The sequence below is a fragment of the Rana temporaria genome, chromosome 5 (genome assembly GCF_905171775.1).
Source record: "Rana temporaria chromosome 5, aRanTem1.1, whole genome shotgun sequence".
In the NCBI taxonomy this organism is placed as follows: Eukaryota; Metazoa; Chordata; class Amphibia; order Anura; family Ranidae; genus Rana; species Rana temporaria.
Window position 1 is genome coordinate 345,845,373 of NC_053493.1, and position 18,163 is coordinate 345,863,535.

Consider the following 18,163-nt stretch of genomic DNA (forward strand, 5'->3'; position numbering starts at 1 on the left):
ATACCAAATCCACTTAATGCCTGAACCTGAACCTTCTTATTTAGGTATCCTAAATTAATTTGTCTAATCTAAATCAATTTAGCAGATAAAACCTAAAACACAAACAATTTACACTCCATAATGTAATGTCTAAAGGGATGATGAATTGCAAGGTGAAGTATTCTATATCCATAATTAGATTTTAGCATATTAAGGTGGTATAAGTGATAGGTTAAATATGATTGGCTGTTATGCACACTGCTCTTTTAACTGGGAATGGACTTTTTTTTTCTGCTTGTGCTTACCTTCCCTTCAGAATTCTGAATTCATAATTTTATACGTACAGTATATAAACAGACTGGCCAGAAATCAAGTCCTTCAAGGCTCTTTGAAACCCATAATTTCCCAAAGAACATCCAGCGAATTACCAGAATGTCATTTACTATTGATTAATTATTCATGCTATACCTTCATATTTAACATGCGTTGGCCATTATTGATAAGATGAATTCTCAAATTAAAAGTACTGGCATCTTCCCACAGATAATTGGCTTCAAATTCATTGACAAGAGAAAAAAAAAGATCTTATTTTTCATTCCATTAAAATAAAGACATGGACATTTTTGTCCTCATCAGAATTGCATTAGTGACAAGTAATGAATGTTGCCTTTCTCATTTGTATGTGTAATTAATGAAGTATAGTTTAACCATATACCTCAAACAGACTAAACCCCAAAACATTACGAAATAATTGAATTCTGAACTGATTGCCGAGATGCCTGGTCTGTTGTTTCATGGCTCATTAAAAATCAAAAGCATTATAAAAAAACAGCAATTCTATGTAGTAGAATACAGGATAATGGATACAGAAGACTTCCATTAGAGAGACAGATGCATTTATCACCACACAAATCCATTGCAATTAATTCAGAACGGTTGATGTGACAGTGAAAGCTCCAAGTTCAAACAGTCAACACGTTATACTGCATCTTTATGAATGCTGCCCAAAAATGTTTTGACTTTTTGGATACTTTAAAATGTGTTTGTTCAGTAAAACAGACAATAGATAATTAATGACATTATTTTTGTTATTGTTATTTAACCTGCCTGGTGGTATGATTATGTCAGATTTTTGATGCTAAAAGCGGTACAATGTTTTGCATGGAAATTTGGTGTTTTACATTGTAGGCTTGTAATTCTTCGGAATAACTCACTTAAAGCTGAAGTAAACCCATCCATAAAACAGTTTCATTTCCTGCACGTGTCGGAAATGTAATGCCGCGTACACACGATCGGTCAAACCGATGAGAACGGTCTGATGGACCGTTTTCATCGGACCAAACCGATCGTGTGTAGGCCCTACACACGATGAATAAATGTGATCACGTTCAAAAATGGCAATGTGGGGTGCTCAATAGCAATATCTGACGCGTTTCGGCTAAGTAAGCCTTCAACAGGGGCATCATGCCCCTGTTGAAGGCTTACTTAGCCGAAACGCGTCGGGTATGCTATTGAGCACCCCACATTGCCATTTTTGTACGTGATCACTTTTATTCATGTCATATTTTGTCTATGACTTTTTACAAATAAACCTTCCTGGTTTTAATTGACCTGCACCATCGGAGTTCCTTTTTCTATTTTATATTATCCATTCCACGGCTTCCTGGGAGCTTTAACAACATTCCTTCCTGCACCTCCTGATTGTTGGTTCAAGGATTGTATTCAGAGCTTGTGGTATTGATTCCAACACACCATTCAAGCATTGCTGGTTCCTGCTGTCCATGTCAATTTGGAGTTCCAGTCCCGCTTATGGTCCCATTCCGGTTTCAGTGGTCCCGTTTCCAAAGACCACAATGTCTGGCCGACTCTTTGCTGTACAGTATTAGAGTCCAACCCATCTGGTAAGCGTATTTATATCCACTACCTACCTTGATGTGATTGTGATCTTCATAGAGTTCTACAGACAACTTGTATACCTGTTGTATCCCAATCAGCTCACCTGTTTTTTCTGCACCAATCACTTAATTGATGTCCATTCAACTTTGAGATACAGACTTTTTCTTTGCATCCAGCACTGTTTGAGCCACTTATATTTATGTTAGTGGTTCATGTATATGCACTCATAGATGAATGTTGTCACCTCACATGGTACCATACATTTTGGACTTTTAGTTTTTTAGCGCTACATTTTTTGTTTACTATTTTTGCTGGCTTTGTTTGTATGTAGCAGCTAGACATTTCCTTTTTTGAACTAGCGCAGTTTTTTCTTTATTTATTCAGAGCACAGCATACACAGCATCGGGAGGAAGACACAGCCGCCGCACGCAGCAGGGAGACATCGCTGGATCCTGCGGACAAGGTAAGTAACTTTCCCTGCATACTGCGATGCGGCCCCAAGTGTGGCTTGGTAATACTGCTAAGAAGGTTAAAGGAAACCCATGGGGATGGAAATATGGGAGCTGCCATTGCAGAATATGAAGCTTTTATTCTAATGCTGATTTCACTCTACTGCATTATGGGCTATAAACAAGCATTCAGGGCAGGAACTCAAGCTTTTCAGTCTTCACTGACAAACTTGGTCAAGGTCAGTCGCTTACTAGGTAGTGGAGCCAGAATCATGATCAATGTCATGCTATTGGGGTCTACCTTTAAAGCATATCAAAACCCAAGAACAAAATATTATGTACTGTTGCAGATTACCAGTCCTTAGTTGCAGTGGCTGCATTCAGGGCTGTCTTTTCCATTGGGCACGCTGGGCAGTTGCCCGGGGGCCCCACTTGCCTGGGGGGCCCCCATCGGCTGCCCAGCGACCCCAGTAAAAAATGGTGGAGAGCAGCGGGTCAGAACTGTAGACTCTGGGGGAATCCTGCAGACTCTGATGTAAGAGGAAACTCTGAGCAGGCTGGGTTATAGTAACCTAACCTTCATGTCAATGAATAAATTTGTAAAACTGTAATTGTAGGTACTTTTTTTTCAGTGCCAGTAAAAAAAATTGGGTTCTGCCAGTAAATTTCATGATTTTTGTCAGTAAATTCTCATGTACGATTGTGTAGACAGGGCCCCAGTGCGCTGTATTGCCCGGGGGCCTATAATGCTCTTAAGATGCCACTGGCTGCATTAATTTCCATTTTTCATGGAGAAGAACATTTTCAGCAAGTACAAAAAATACCTGTTGATCTTGCCAGAACTGTAATGGTCTTGCTAAACCAAAAGCACAAACAATTATATCTTCCTTCTGTAAGCTATTTATCTCCCATCCTCCATGCAATTAAAATGAAGCAGGCAAGACATGATTGAGGTTCATCCTGTGTTACATGGCTTCCTCCATAGATGCAGTGCATGTGTTAGTGTAGCCAAACAAGCACAGGAAGTGTGTTTTCTGCAGAATTATTAGGTGAATTATTAGGTGAAAAAAAAATAAATAAATAAAAAAATGCCTCAAAAAGGAAACTAATGCAGCAACCACAGACTGGTAAGCTGCAATACATTACAATTTTTTTTTTAGACTTGAATACACTTTAACAGTAGCATCTTCTATATTTCTGTAATTACAGGTTTCTTTTAATTTATATTTAATTAATAGACATTAGACCCAATCTTCAAAAAAACATTGTTTACAAATGAATGACAAACAGACAACACGATTCCTTAAAACATATGAAATATACTAATTACATAATCACTAATATTTATAGGTAAGGTTGATTCAGGGAATAAAACTGCTAGAACTGAGGCTAATTAGGGGTCAGCTTTTTCTCCATTGTTTAAGCATGTTTCGTTTGTGTGTTCTCGGTTTAGTAAATAATGCACATTGCCAATGTGCTTTTTGGCTTTAAAAGCACTGCATCTTTTCTGCAGAACTTCGGAACATAGCTGCTGCACTCTGTATTAGGCTGATCTGTGTATAAGAAATGTGACAGGCAGGAGATTGCTGAAAGGAAACAGGCAGTTTTCTGTTATTGAGGTCAATGCGGTTTAGACAGATGTCCCCAGGGACTGTCTCATCTAGTTTAGTCCACTTGGCTCACATCAATGATTACACAAAGTTTATGTGCCATTTACACAATTCTTTGTGTAGATCATACAGATCACACGTTTGATCAAGCTACATTCTATAGAAATATAAAAGTCTTCGGTAAATTATTGTACTAAAGTGTTCATAATTTTAGAATGATGGTGTAGAGAATGTGATTGTGGTATGTTAGCAGAGGGAAGGCGATACTGGCTGTGGGTTATGGATGCTGCACACCCCTGATAACAACTTAGTAGAAGGAAAAGGTACCCCAAGGGGCTTCGAGTTGCAGCAAAAAATTATGATAATAGATTCAAAAGTTGAAGAAATTATTTATTTTAATTCCCATTCACCCCCTTCATTCTCATTCACCCCCTTCTTTCCAGATCTCTCACTACACATACACATTTCTTCACCTTACCCTGAACGTCCCCCCTTTTCTCTCCCCTTCCTTCCCCCTCTTTCCTCTCTTTTCTTCCTTTACCTGTTGACTATCTATTTAGTATTTTGAAGGTTGTAATCCTTCTTTTATTCATATACTTTTCCAGGTTTTGCTGGTCTGCTCTTTCTGGGTCCGGTGCTTCCTCCTTTTTGTCATCTGGTTCTGCTTGGCTCCCCTCGGTCCTCCCCCCCGTCACCTTTCGCCCCTCCCCCCCCTGCCTAGTGTGGGGTCTTTAAGTGCAACCTTTCGTAGGTGTAGAGAACGCCCACTCATCTGCAGCCTGGTCTTTTCCATCGACCCTCCCATTCCGCATGTTTTTTTGGGGGCGCTTTTTCTCGGTGATGGGGTCTGCGGTGGACCTATGGTTTCAGTTTTTTTACATTATTCATTGGTAAATATACTCACCTACGCCAATATGGCGAAAAATGATTGTATATATTCTTCTGTATAATAGTTATATGTTTCCTTTTTGTTTTACCAATATCATCTATATGTATCTTTTTCCAGAGTTCATGTTTTCAATCTGTTCCCCCTGAAGAGACCTCCATTATCAAAGGTTGAAACCCGTCTGGGTTTCTAGCACAAGTTTACCTACTTCATTGTTACATGAACTCATATGGTTGTATCCATTCATATGCATATATTTTTAATTGTATTATAGAACTCATGTCTTGATCCCACCAGAACACCTCTTTTTACTATGTACTATTTTTTTTTAAATAAATTATTTCTTCAACTTTTGAATCTACGTGATTGTGGTTTGTTTGACAGATTGAAATAAACACTGTTGTTTTATGCTTTAAGTAACTGACCCAGAACAAGTAGATAGTTCTACTATAAGGGCTTCTGACTTTTCTGATGTTGGTTTTTCAAAAAGTGACCTAGAGGGTCAGAATAACAGAATTTTTCAGAAGGAGAGCAACAATGAAGTCCTCCATATTTCCTTTATGGCAGGTTTTTGATGAGACAAATATAAGGTTGCCACCTTTTCTTCAAGCCAAATGAGAACACTTTTGCGGCACAGGGCAATTTTGCAGTAAACACTATGGGGTAGATTCAGGTAAGAGATATCTCTGAGTGTGAGGCGTCGTATCTATGCGCCTGATTCATAGAATCAGTTACGCATAGATTTGACTAAGATCCGACCGGCGTAAGTCTCTTACGCCCTCGTATCTTAGTTGCAATTTTAGGCTGGCCGCTAGGTGGCGCTTCCGTATATTTACGTTGAATATGCAAATTAGGTAGATACGCCGATTCAGAAACGTACGTTTGTCCGGCGCATTTTTTTACGCCGTTTACGTTAGGCTTTTTCCGGCGTATAGTTACCCCTGCTATATGAGGCGTATCCTATGTTAAGTATGGACGTCGTTCCCGCGTCGAGTTTTGAAAATTGTACGTCGTTTGCGTAAGTCGTTTGTGAATAGGGCTGGACGTAATTCGTTCACGTCGAAAGCAATGACAATTTGTGGCGGAATTTCGAGCATGCGCACTGGGATTTTTTCACAAACGGCGCATTCGCAAATTCGGAAAATTTGTCAAATACGCGGGGTCACAGTAAATTTACATAAAACACGCCCACACCATCCACATTTGAATTACGCGGGCTTACGCCAGACCACATACGTTACGCCGCTGTAACATAGGGTGCAAGTTCTTTCTGAATACGGAACTTGCGCCCTAAATTACGGCGGCGTAACGTATCTGAGATACGTTACGCCGCACGGAGAGATACACCAATTTATCTGAATCTACCCCTATAGGATTATAAAAGACCTGGGACACATTTGGGTGCCCCAAGGAGAGTAGTAATATCGCACACAGAGCGCCCCCACTGGCTGTGGCCAAATTGCTCCAGCTGACATCATCACCCCACCCTTCAGTGATGCCAAACCTGTCTCCAAACAGCCGCCCCCAAACAGTTGCGGCCACAGATTTGTGTATGACTAACTTGGTTACTTGGGGAGCAACAGCCTGGTCTAAATAAGTCATGTCATGCCGGGATGCTGAGATGATGAGAACAGTCTGGTGATGTCTATTTACTTGAATGAATGGGAAATCGAGTGAAAGACATCTCTTGAGAGTGAGGTGAACGTTTCTATTCGTTCGGATTACTCCTATCCACCCTCCAGCCGCTGTGATTGAGGTGATTGCTCTGCAACCGTTCATATTACCCATATTCATCTCCTTTTCGTACGATCAATGCCATCTAAGAGTATGATTGATTGCAAAAGTCATACAGCCTGCGTTCTGGTAAGCAGGCTTGTATATCTGGTGAAGGGGCACGTGTGATATTGGTGTCATCATAGACTTCTCTCCACATTCCCACTATTGTGGACTCACATTTGTTTATCACTTATCAGGACTCTCGTCCTCTTTTTGCTGCCATTCAATTGTTGGCAATCGGACTCTTATGTTATTTGGTGTAAAGTTATATGGTTTATATTCACACTTATGCATATAGTGTGTCACCAATATTGTTTTACATTTAAGATATTCCCCACAGTTTTTATTTACATGTTGGTTTATAGCGCAGTTTCCTTATTTTTCTTTTTGGTCTAAATAATGTGTCTATATTTATGTTGGAGTAAAACCCAGACACGATTCAAAACCCAAACTGTCCAGGCGTCAGGGCACTGCCCTTTACGGTCACATTCCCCAGTTGGCTCTGGGTGGATTTGAACCTAGGACCCTGACCTGTTTGACCCGGATTGGACCTTGACTATTCTCTGCCATCTCCTACACTTGACCCCTGCCTGCTTATCGGATTTGCTGTTGTCTCCTGCCCCTTGACCTTGGCTTGCTCTCACGGACTTCCTCTGATCTCTCCAACTCCTGACCCACGGCCTGTGACCCAGATTTGCCTTGTTTCCTGTTGGTCCCTTCTGGACTTACCTGCCTGTTCCTGCCTGATCAACGACTGTCTCCAGTCCTCTGCACCTGCCCTGTTTTCGTCAGCTGCACCAAGTCTGCCTACCAGTTCCCGGCACCGGTGCCTCCTTGTGCCATCCCTCCTCTGTTCTAACCCCAGGGAGTGGTCTGCACAGGGTCGCAAAGGTGAGCTGCCCTCAGCATCTCGGCCTCGGTGAATTCTGGACAGGTGGCAACCATAGACACATCCCCCCAAAGTCTTAGCTTCACTTGTCCACGTTTCTGCTAGATACACACCGCGCTGGGAACCGAATAGCCCACGCTAACTCCTTGCTCTTTCTGCACGTCATGATAATATAAATTCTTATGGAGAAGATGTTTATCGCTGAAACATATAATAATTGGAATGCATAGGAATTTTCTGCACATGTGCAGAAAACATTAGGGATTAGATTGGATGAGTTTGCAGTCGTGGTTGGAAAATCATGCAAAGCATACATTTCCCATGAGTGTGGATCACTGAGTACAATAGGGTAATTAGAGAATAATTATATGACGGTATAGTTACCCCTTTAAAACTGTATGCATGTAATGATTCAGATTATAAAAACAAAGATACACAAACTGATGGGGAAAATGCTGAACGTTAGATTTGTGCATCAGATGTATATTTAGATTTTATTGATTGAATTCAGATTTGTATTACAGAAAAGAGGTCGCTGCGAATTTTGTAGAATAGACATGAAGGAATACAGTTTCCATTTAACTATTGTCTACGAGTCATTGATCCCTGTGGATACAGGAGCTCTCAGCATGCAGCTTTGTTGCTAGGAGACGTTATTGATCTTCTCACTACCTGTTCAAATGGTCTAATCAACTGCTTATTATGGCACTCCCCATTTGCACCAGTCAGACAGTTAGATCCTTTGATAGTTATGCTTTAAACATTTTAACACTGCAGGCTTTTAAAAGTCTGAGCTCTTACCCACTTGTCTTTGAATGTGTGTAGCTAAGAATTTGTTCATTTCTTTTTTCTCTCTACATAAAACTGATTTACAAGTATAGGTTTCACTAAAGTGAAAAAGTATCTGACATCAGAAAAGGGAATAGCTTTTACCTGAAAAAGTATCATTCTTATTAATAATAATAAAATTAATAATAGTAATAATAATAATAATAATAATATTAATACTGTAGTAATTAAGGAATTCATCAAATCATAAATCAGTAGTACTAGATTAATTAATATATATCACTAAACTATGCAACATCGGGGCAAATAAAAACATTAAACCCTTTAGAAATATTAGAAAAATAAGCCACAAAAGTAGCAAAAGATATTAAATATTGATAAATTATGAAGTACTTAGTGTCAGACATCTGCTGAGAAGGTTTGCAATATTGTGGGTTGTATAAAAAAAAGATACAGATGCAAGTATACAATAGTATTTTACAATGTATTAATTGATCTATCTATTCAAATTCTCATATCTATACAGAACTGACATATAAGACAGTGGCTTATAGAATATAAAGACATCACTCTTCACATCAATCCTTGTCCCCTGAAGGACGTCACAATCTAATGCCCATTTTACTGTCATAGTCTTATGCCTCGTACACACGACCATTATTCTCGGGAGGAAAAAAAAGCAAAGTTTTTCCCGACGTGATTCCTCTCCAGCCTGACTTGCATACAAACGTTCATGCAATGCAAAAAAAGTCAGACCAAAGCGTGGTGACGTACAACGCGTACAACAGGACTATAAAGGGGAAGTTCCTTTAAAATGGTGCCACCCTTTGGGCTGCTTTTGGGCTGCATACTTGATTCTGAGCATGCCCATTTTATTTACCCTCGGAAAAGCATACACACGACCGTTTTTCGTGACGAGAAAAAAACTGATGGGAACGAGAAAAAAGAGAGCTGGTTTAAAAAAATTTGCGGGCAGTTTATTCGTTGAGAAAACTGCTAGGGAGCATACACACGATCGGTTTTCACGACCAATATAAAAAATGGCAGTTTTCTTGTCGTAAAAAACGGTCGTGTGTACAAGGCATTAGACATTAGGGCAAATATAGGTAAAGGCCAGTTAACCTAACACTGTTTTTGGATTGCAGAGGGAGAAAAGAAAAAAAGAAAAATAATCTCAAAGACACGCAGCCAGCATTCCTAATGATGTTAAAGGGGTTGTAAAGACAAAAATATTTTCCTCTTAAATTAAAGTCTGACAGTAGCTGATAAAGTAAAAAGTAATGTTTTGCATTATAACTAGTTTGATACCTGTTGAAATCGAGCTGTTTTATTCACCTCCAGCACTCCTGAATCATTATTCTCACTGACTTCCTGGTTTGCGGTGCGCATTCATTCTTGCTACATCACGGCCTAATGGGAACTACAGTTCCCATTAGGCTTAGCCTCCATGCCTGTGAGGGATAAGAGAGCATCTTCACGCAGGGCTGTACTCATGGGGGGGGTGAGCACATTCTGCTTTCCACCATGCAAAACAGCTCAGATGCTGGTGGAAAGCAAGAAGAGGAGAGACAGGAAATGGCATTTTCAAACCTGTACGTGCTCTGCTTGACGGGGGTGCGATCGGGACCCCCCCGGTACATGCGGCGGTCGGGTTCCCTCGGGGAGCGATCCGGGACGACGGCGCGGCTATTCGTTTATAGCCGCCCCGTCGCGATCGCTCCCCGGAGCTGAAGAACGGGGAGAGCCGTATGTAAACACGGCTTCCCCGTGCTTCACTGTGGCGGGGCATCGATCGAGTGCAGGGGCGGACTGACAACTTGTGGGGCCCCGGGCAATAGAAGATTATTGGGCCCCCGGGCTTACAGATGGCCACCAAGCCAGAAGGCATTACAGAGGCGGGGCAGCTAAAATCTCAGGATTTTTACATCAAAAGCATGTCCGTTTTGGACATATCAGGGACAGATGTAAAAAAAACACAGATTTGTACATACTGTCCCTGGTTTTAATGAGCCTGGCAACCCTGATGGGGCCCCCTAGTGGCATGGGGCCCTCGGGCAGTGCCCGAGTGCCTCAATGGTCAGTCCGCCCCTGATCGAGTGATCCCTTTTATTAGGGAGACTCGATCGATGATGTCAGTCCTACAGCCACACCCCCCTACAGTTGTAAACACACACTAGGTGAACCCTAAATGTTACAGCACCCCCTGTGTTTAACTCCCAAACTGCAACTGTCATTTTCACAATAAACAATGCAATTTAAATGCATTTTTTGCTGCGAAAATGACAATGGTCCCAAAAATGTGTCAAAATTGTCCGAAGTGTCCGCCATAATGTCGCAGTCACGAAAAAAATCGCTGATCGCCGCCATTAGTAGTAAAAAAAATAAAAAAATTAAAAATGCAATAAAACTATCCCCTATTTTGTAAATGCTATAAATTTTGCGCAAAGCAACCGATAAACGATTATTACGATTTTTTTTTACCAAAAATAGGTAGAAGAATACGTATCGGCCTAAACTGAGGAAAAAAAATGTATATATGTTTTTGGCGGATATTTTTATTATAGCAAAAAGTAAAAAATATTGCATTTTTTTCAAAATTGTCGCTCTATTTTTGTTTATAGCGCAAAAACTAAAAACCGCAGATGTGATCAAATACCACCAAAAGAAAGCTCTATTTGTGGGGAAAAAAGGATGCCAATTTTGTTTGGGAGCCACGTCGCACGACCGCGCAATTGTCTGTTAAAGCGACGCAGTCCCGAACTGTAAAAACACCTTGGGTCTTTAGGCAGCATATTGGTCCGGTCCTTAAGTGGTTAAGCACTGCTGACTTCCATCATTCAATCATGTGCAAGAAAAAATGCATTTTTTTTTGTTTTGTTTTTCATTTTCCATGAACTTGATTGAGTATTTTTTGCAAAGTGAAATTTCATATAATTTACTAAGCCCTTCCAAATGTAACTTCCTTTACAAAGTTGACAGTCTATTTGCCTTTGGTAAATCAACCCAGCTGCCTCAGAGCAAATATGAAACCAGTTAAGTCCCTAAACTGACCGGTCCTGGTCAGTAATTTGTAGGCAGGTGCAATTTGGTCTTCATCCAGTTGGTGGCACTGTGCCACTATACAGATGGAGCTGATCCTTTAGGGGAAATTGTTTCCTGAGAGATCCCGTAGTTGTCACAGAGGTTTCAGCTGTCTGATTGGATGCAGCAACTTTTGATGACCTCAGGCTGCCATTATGGTGTGGGACTCTATAAATTAGAGTGCGCATCATTCAGGCACTCCTGGAGTGAGTGGATAGGTGAGGGACAGACTCCATTTGTTGGGGGGGGGGGTTATCATTGCGAGGAGAGGTTCCTGATTGAGTAGGGTCCATGCAGGTATATTGCTTGCTCTCCACAGACATTCCGGCACCTGGAGAAGAAAATTGGGAGACTCTTCAGCAACGGAGAGTGCTGCTAAGTTATACTACAGTTTGCCTCTCCTCTAGCAAAAGCTGCTTTCTGGTAAACAGGTTAAGCCTGGTAAACTGCCACTCTGTAATACTGTGACATTGGCGAGTAATTCACCGCTGCAATACTGTCCCTTGCTAAGTGTATATTGCAGTGAACATCCTACAGCTAGCTACTTGAATACCCATGCTTATAGTTACTACCGTGTTTCCCCGAAAATAAGACCGGGTCTTATATTAATTTTGGCTATAAAAAACACACTAGGGCTTATTTTCAGGGAATGTCTTATTTATTTATGGTATGTACAAAAAAAGTCAGCATTGTGAAATTCTGTAATCCCAAAAATAAACCTTAAATACCTTGTAATATTTTGTAATCTGTTTTGTAAAAAGATTATATATAGTGTAACCTGTCTCCTTGTGTAATTTTATTGTGGAAAATACGGTATTTTCCACAATAAAATTACACAAGGAGACACACTACACTATATACCGTATTTATCGGCGTATAACACGCACCCTAACTTTAAGAGGGAAGTTTCAGGGAAAAAACTTTCCACAGCCCCCTGCGTATAACACGCAGGGACTGTTTACCCTCTATTTTCAGTGTAAAAAAGTGAGTGTTATACGCCAATAAATACAGTATATATAATATTGTTTTACAAACGGATTACATGATTTTACAAGGACTTTAACTAGGGCTTATTCTCGGGGTAAGGCTTATATTGCAGCCATCCCAGAAACTCATGCTAGGTCTTATTTTAGGGGTAGGGCTTATTTTCGGGGAAACAGGGTATGTGCAAATACCTCTGTGAACTTTATTACAATTTACAAGATGTTATACAACTTTATATGCTATGTGTGATCTCTCCTAGATTGGATACCATAACCCCAGGCCCTATCTACAAACTCATGAGTCATCAAAGCCAGGGGGTCAGCATGACAGCAAAATAACAAATAATTTGGCAAGGAGATCAACAATGGCAACCATCATAAATCTCTCAGTATAGGTTTCCTTTGAAGGAGAATTCCAGGAATTATTCTGACCACTTTTAACAATGTCCCCCTACTAGCAAACCCTGCGTTTATAAATGACATACTGTAACGGGAGTCCCTTTTTGGGCATAGGGTGACTGAGAACTGATACCTTGGATTACATGAGATGGGACATTAATGATAATTCATATATTGCAGGATATCTTGAGATGTTACAAGTTGGTTATTCTGACCCCATCAGGTCAGTGGAGTGTTTTCATTCAATGTGGGGACACATGCTTTTGAGGTGTTAATTGGGTCTGCTCCAAGACCTTTCATCATGTATGCTAATAACACTGTTTGTGTGAAGATGCTATTGATGATAGATATGTGTTGTGAGTTAGCAGTCTAAAGGTCAGACGTCTGACTTGAGGAATGTGTATTATGAAATAGGTGAGAACAGCTGTCTGGATAATGTTTAGTAATTAGCCCATCTGAAGGTGTATTGAAGCCCCCCCATTGTGTGCTGTGTGGGTGGAGAGTTCTTTGTCCCTGTGATTAACTTTAACATGCTGTACTGTATATAAGCAAGCTAAGATACCATTAAAAGCGTTCATACATTTTGAAACCAGTAACAGAGCGTATGTCTCTTAGAAAATGCAAATCGTGCTGATAGGTGATTTAAAGAAACTATTAAGTGTCAAATTAATAGGCAAAATAATACAAATAAAGTCCAATTGCACAAATATACACCAGTGGTTTTCAATGAAACAACACCCAGATCAGTGTGATGATTAAAGGAAGGTGTGATGTGATCTCAAACAACGTGCTCCTGCTTCACAAGTAGAACGCCTCTTCCACATTAACCACAGCTCATGGAAAACAAAAGAGAGAAACTCTCATAGCGCAGCTGAGTATTAAACAATACAAGGAGGATAGATGGTCTCTAGCAATGGCACACTCACGAATCCACCGATTAAAAGCCGCATATAGCAACAATACACCGATCCTTCATTAAGCAGCTCAGCTCATATGATGTTTCCTCTCCTCATTCGAATCCTAGATCGAATCCTAGATCCGTCCCGCTCGTAACTCCTCCCCCACGCGTTACGTCAATAGTCACTTGACTTAGTCATGGGTCACTGCCTGTCCAATCACCGCTGATGTTATTTATAGTCAGCGTGGGAATCAGGCAGAGACGGGATTGGCAGTGAGGGAGTATTAGACATCTTACATCATTGCAAGCATAAACGAAGGATCATACACTGTTCATTAACATAGTGCATGTAGGCAATTTAATACAAAGAATAATAATTATTAAAATAATTCAAAACATCGTTTAAAAATATCCAAGAACATCTAGTGGCATTATTAAACTGAGGATATGCTTATATGCATAGCAGCCTCTAGTGGCCACAGTAAATACAGCACTTAAAACTCCAGCAAATGCTGCACTACATCAATCCATGAGCAGATATAGTTGCAGTATAACAATGTATATAAATATATCTAATAAAGTACATTTATATAAAAATAAAAATACAATTATAAATAACAACATACCATTTAAAAAAATTCAAGAATTAAAATATTTAAAATATTTAAAATATTTCAAAGAGAGGAATATATGGAAAGATAAAATCATCACGTGAGGAATCATCTTGTACACACTTAATAATCAGAGATGAAACAATTGAGGTCAAATTCAATATTTAACCCATTGGGCGATAAGGATCGCATCTCATGAATCCATTTTGATTCAGATTGACTCAATGTCCGTACCATGTGGCTACCCCTCCAATGTGGGTTATATTTGGCAATGGCCCAAAATTTTAATTCTTTGGGGTCCCTATTATGGCACAGGTCAAAGTGTCGTGACACATTATGTTTAGGGAAGCCCTTTTCAATATTTTGCACATGCTCCCCAAGACGTTTCCACAGGGGCCTTTTAGTGCGGCCAATATATTGGAGGGAGCATGAACATTGTAAAGCATACACTACTCCCTCCGTCCTACACGTTATTAGATCTTTAATTTGGTATTCTTTTTGTGTAACATTGGACACAAAACTTGAACATTTGTGTCCATTGAAATTGGTCTTTTTGCAAGCAAAACATCTTTTACAAGGAAAGAAACCTTTTCCTTGGAAGAAGGTTAGAGTATTGGATTTGGTGGGAGGATCAGGTACATTCTTTGCCACCAAATCCCTCAGGGAAGGAGCACGTCTATATATTATTCTGGGCATACTAGGCAGTATACATTGTAGTTGTTTATCCGCCTGTAATATAGACCAATGCCTTTTGAAGATGGTTTCCAATTGTTTATGTTGTACGTTATAATTTAAAATAATTGGTACTTGATCATCCATAGCTTTATTTTTTATCCTATCTTCTATTAGTGTCTCTCTGGGTATTTCTAACACGTTTTGGATTTGTGTCTGTATGAAACTATCGTCGTATCCTTTATTCACAAACTTTTCCCCAATCATTTTGGCTTGCTCCAAAAAAGTCTGTGGGTCAGTGCAATTCCTGCGGATTCTGACCAATTGGCCTTTCGGGATATTTATTAGCCATGGGTCATGGTGGCAGCTATCAACCGGTATATAGCTATTCCGTTCGACCGGTTTGAAATACGTTTTTGTGGTAATCAATTCTGCTTCGAGTGTAATTTCTAAATCCAGAAATTGTATAGTTTTTTCATCAATAGTATATGTAAGTACAATATTTTTCTGGTTTAAATTTAATTTATTAAAGAATTGGATTAAAGATTCAGTGTCACCCCTCCATATAAGAATACAATCATCAATAAATCTCTTGTAGAGTATTAATTGATCCGGTGGGTCTTCATAAATGGCTGTTTCCTCCCACTCTGCCATGAAGACATTGGCAACACTAGGTGCGTATTTGGCCCCCATGCCAATGCCATTCAATTGCCGATAGTACTTCTGTCTGTGCCAAAAATAGTTGTGTTGTAGGCCGAATGCCAAACATCTTAACACAAACCTATTTTGCTTAGACACAAGTGACCCAAATTTCGTTAGTGCCCATTTTGATGCTTGAATCGCCTCTACATGGTTGATAACCGTGTAGAGCGAGGACACATCGGCAGTTGCTAGTAGATAATTCTCTGATCTATCAACTTTCACAGTGTCCAAAATCTGAATCAGATGTTTCGTGTCCCTTAGATAAGCCCTTGTTTGTGGGACTAACGGTTGGATGAATTTATCTACATACTGTCCCAATCGGGAGTTTATTGATTGGATTCCATTAATAATGGGTCTGCCTGGGGGTCTGAGTGGGTCCTTATGAATCTTGGGGATTGTGTATATTATGGGTACCCTACAATTATCTGGGACCAGGTACTTTTGTTCTCTTTTATGTAGTACTCCTTTGTCCCTTCCTCTTTGTATCAGATCGATTAACTCATCCTTGTATTCACAGGTAGGGTTTCCCTTAAGTTTAATATACGTGTTTGAATCTTCTAGTTGACCTTCCAATTCTTCATAATAATATTCTTTCGAAAGTACCACTATAGCTCCTCCTTTGTCCGCAGGTCTAATGATGACCTGTTTATTTTCCTCAAGTTCCTTGATTCCTTTATGTATACTTTTGGAATCAGGAACTTTTTTAGTTTTAAGTTTCTCCAGGTCTCTAAGTACCAACTTATTGAAAACTTCGACGTGTTCATTATTATGAACCTGAGGATTAAAAAGAGACTTATTCCTCAATTGGCTATGCTGGACTCTACCCAGAAGAGTTTGATCCTGTACTCCTTTGATAGGTTGGTTCATCATATATTTTTTGATGTTTAACTTCCTGGTATATTTTTGTATGTCCACATAGACATCAAATTTGCTTAAATTTCGTTTTGGAGCAAACTTGAGTCCTTTATCCAAAGTTAAAAGTTCTGTACGTGTTAGTTCTATACCACTGATATTATAGATACCTTCCCCTACTGTACCTTTCTTCTTTTGGACCTTGTGTCCGCCTCTGCATCCTCTCTTTCGTTGGGGCTTCGCATATGTGTCATTTGTTCGTATCGTGGAGGAGTTCTGTCGCTCCGGCGATACTCTAAAAAAGAACGTGAATCATTTTCCTCTCTGTAATTACCCAATGGCTCATATCTGTTATGCATTGGGATGGGACTTCTTCTATTCTCATACTGATGATAGTCCCTGGGAGTTGAGCTCCCTTGATGGTATTGTTGGGGCGGTGCTCTAAGGTGTTGCTGGGGATAATTATCCCTGATATCCCTATACTCTTGAGCATGGTGTTGGTAATCCTGTTGGTATCCATATTGATGCCCCCCCTGCTGTTCAGGTCGATTTTGTGGAGGTTTTGGCTGTTTTTGGTTGTTCTTATTTTTCCAAAAAGGTTTTTTGGGGGATTTGGACCTTGGTTTTTGATTATTCTTATTCCCCCACCAGGGTTTAGGGGTCCTGGGTTCATTATGGTCACTTCTTGATGATCTTACTTGGTTATTCGGATAATAACCATTAGGATTGTCCCTATAAGATCTGCCATAGTCACCTCCATTATTGCCAGTGGGTTCAGGAGATCTATATCTCATCTCTCTCCTGGGAGATATTATACGTACCTCCCTCTCTGGGGAGGACGAAACTGAACCCCTATTACCATCCTTAAGGTTGATTTGCCATTTGAAGGTTTGGTGCTGTTGATAATCATTAGTATCCCTAAGGTATTTTCTTTTTTTGCGCTGTTTAATCTCAAGATCTTTTTGCTCCAATACTTTATTTAATTGGGCAGTGAGCGTTATAAATGAAGGGCTATCCTTATGACCATCTAAAAACACCTTGCAATCAGCAATTTGTTTGTTGATCGTAGCAATTTTTCTTTGTTTCCGTTTAATTAAAAATTGCAATACTTCAATCCCTTTTTCATTAAAAAACTTATACCATTCTTCTATTGAATCTTGGTCAAGGAGACCATCATTAATTGGAACATCCCATCTGAGTCTCCGGGGTACAATACCCTCTTTAATGTATTGTTCATGGGTGGTTATATCCCACCATACGCTAACCTTCTTTTCCATTAAATGGCCAAACTTTCTAAAAGTGGTATCAAGATCACCCACTTCAGAAACAGGTTTGGTGGTGAATACATCTTTTAAATCAACTGTGCGATTTTCCATAAATTTGAATATGTCCATAATTGCTGCTGAATAGTGATAAGTGACCAGTGAATAAATGTAAAAATATATAGGTACTACAGCGCTAATTAAATATCAAATTATGAAGCATTAACAAAATTGGAACACTAAAAGGAAAAATACCGCGCTAAATAAAAAACAATAAATTGCTAGTAAAGCTGCAACAACGGAGTGTTAATACGAACACAACAGCATAGAACAAAGGAAAAAAGGTTGTTGCGCTAAAAATAAAAAATCTAAACAGTAAAATTTGAGGAAAAATTAATTATGGAGCCAGTAATCCAAATCAATGCGGGA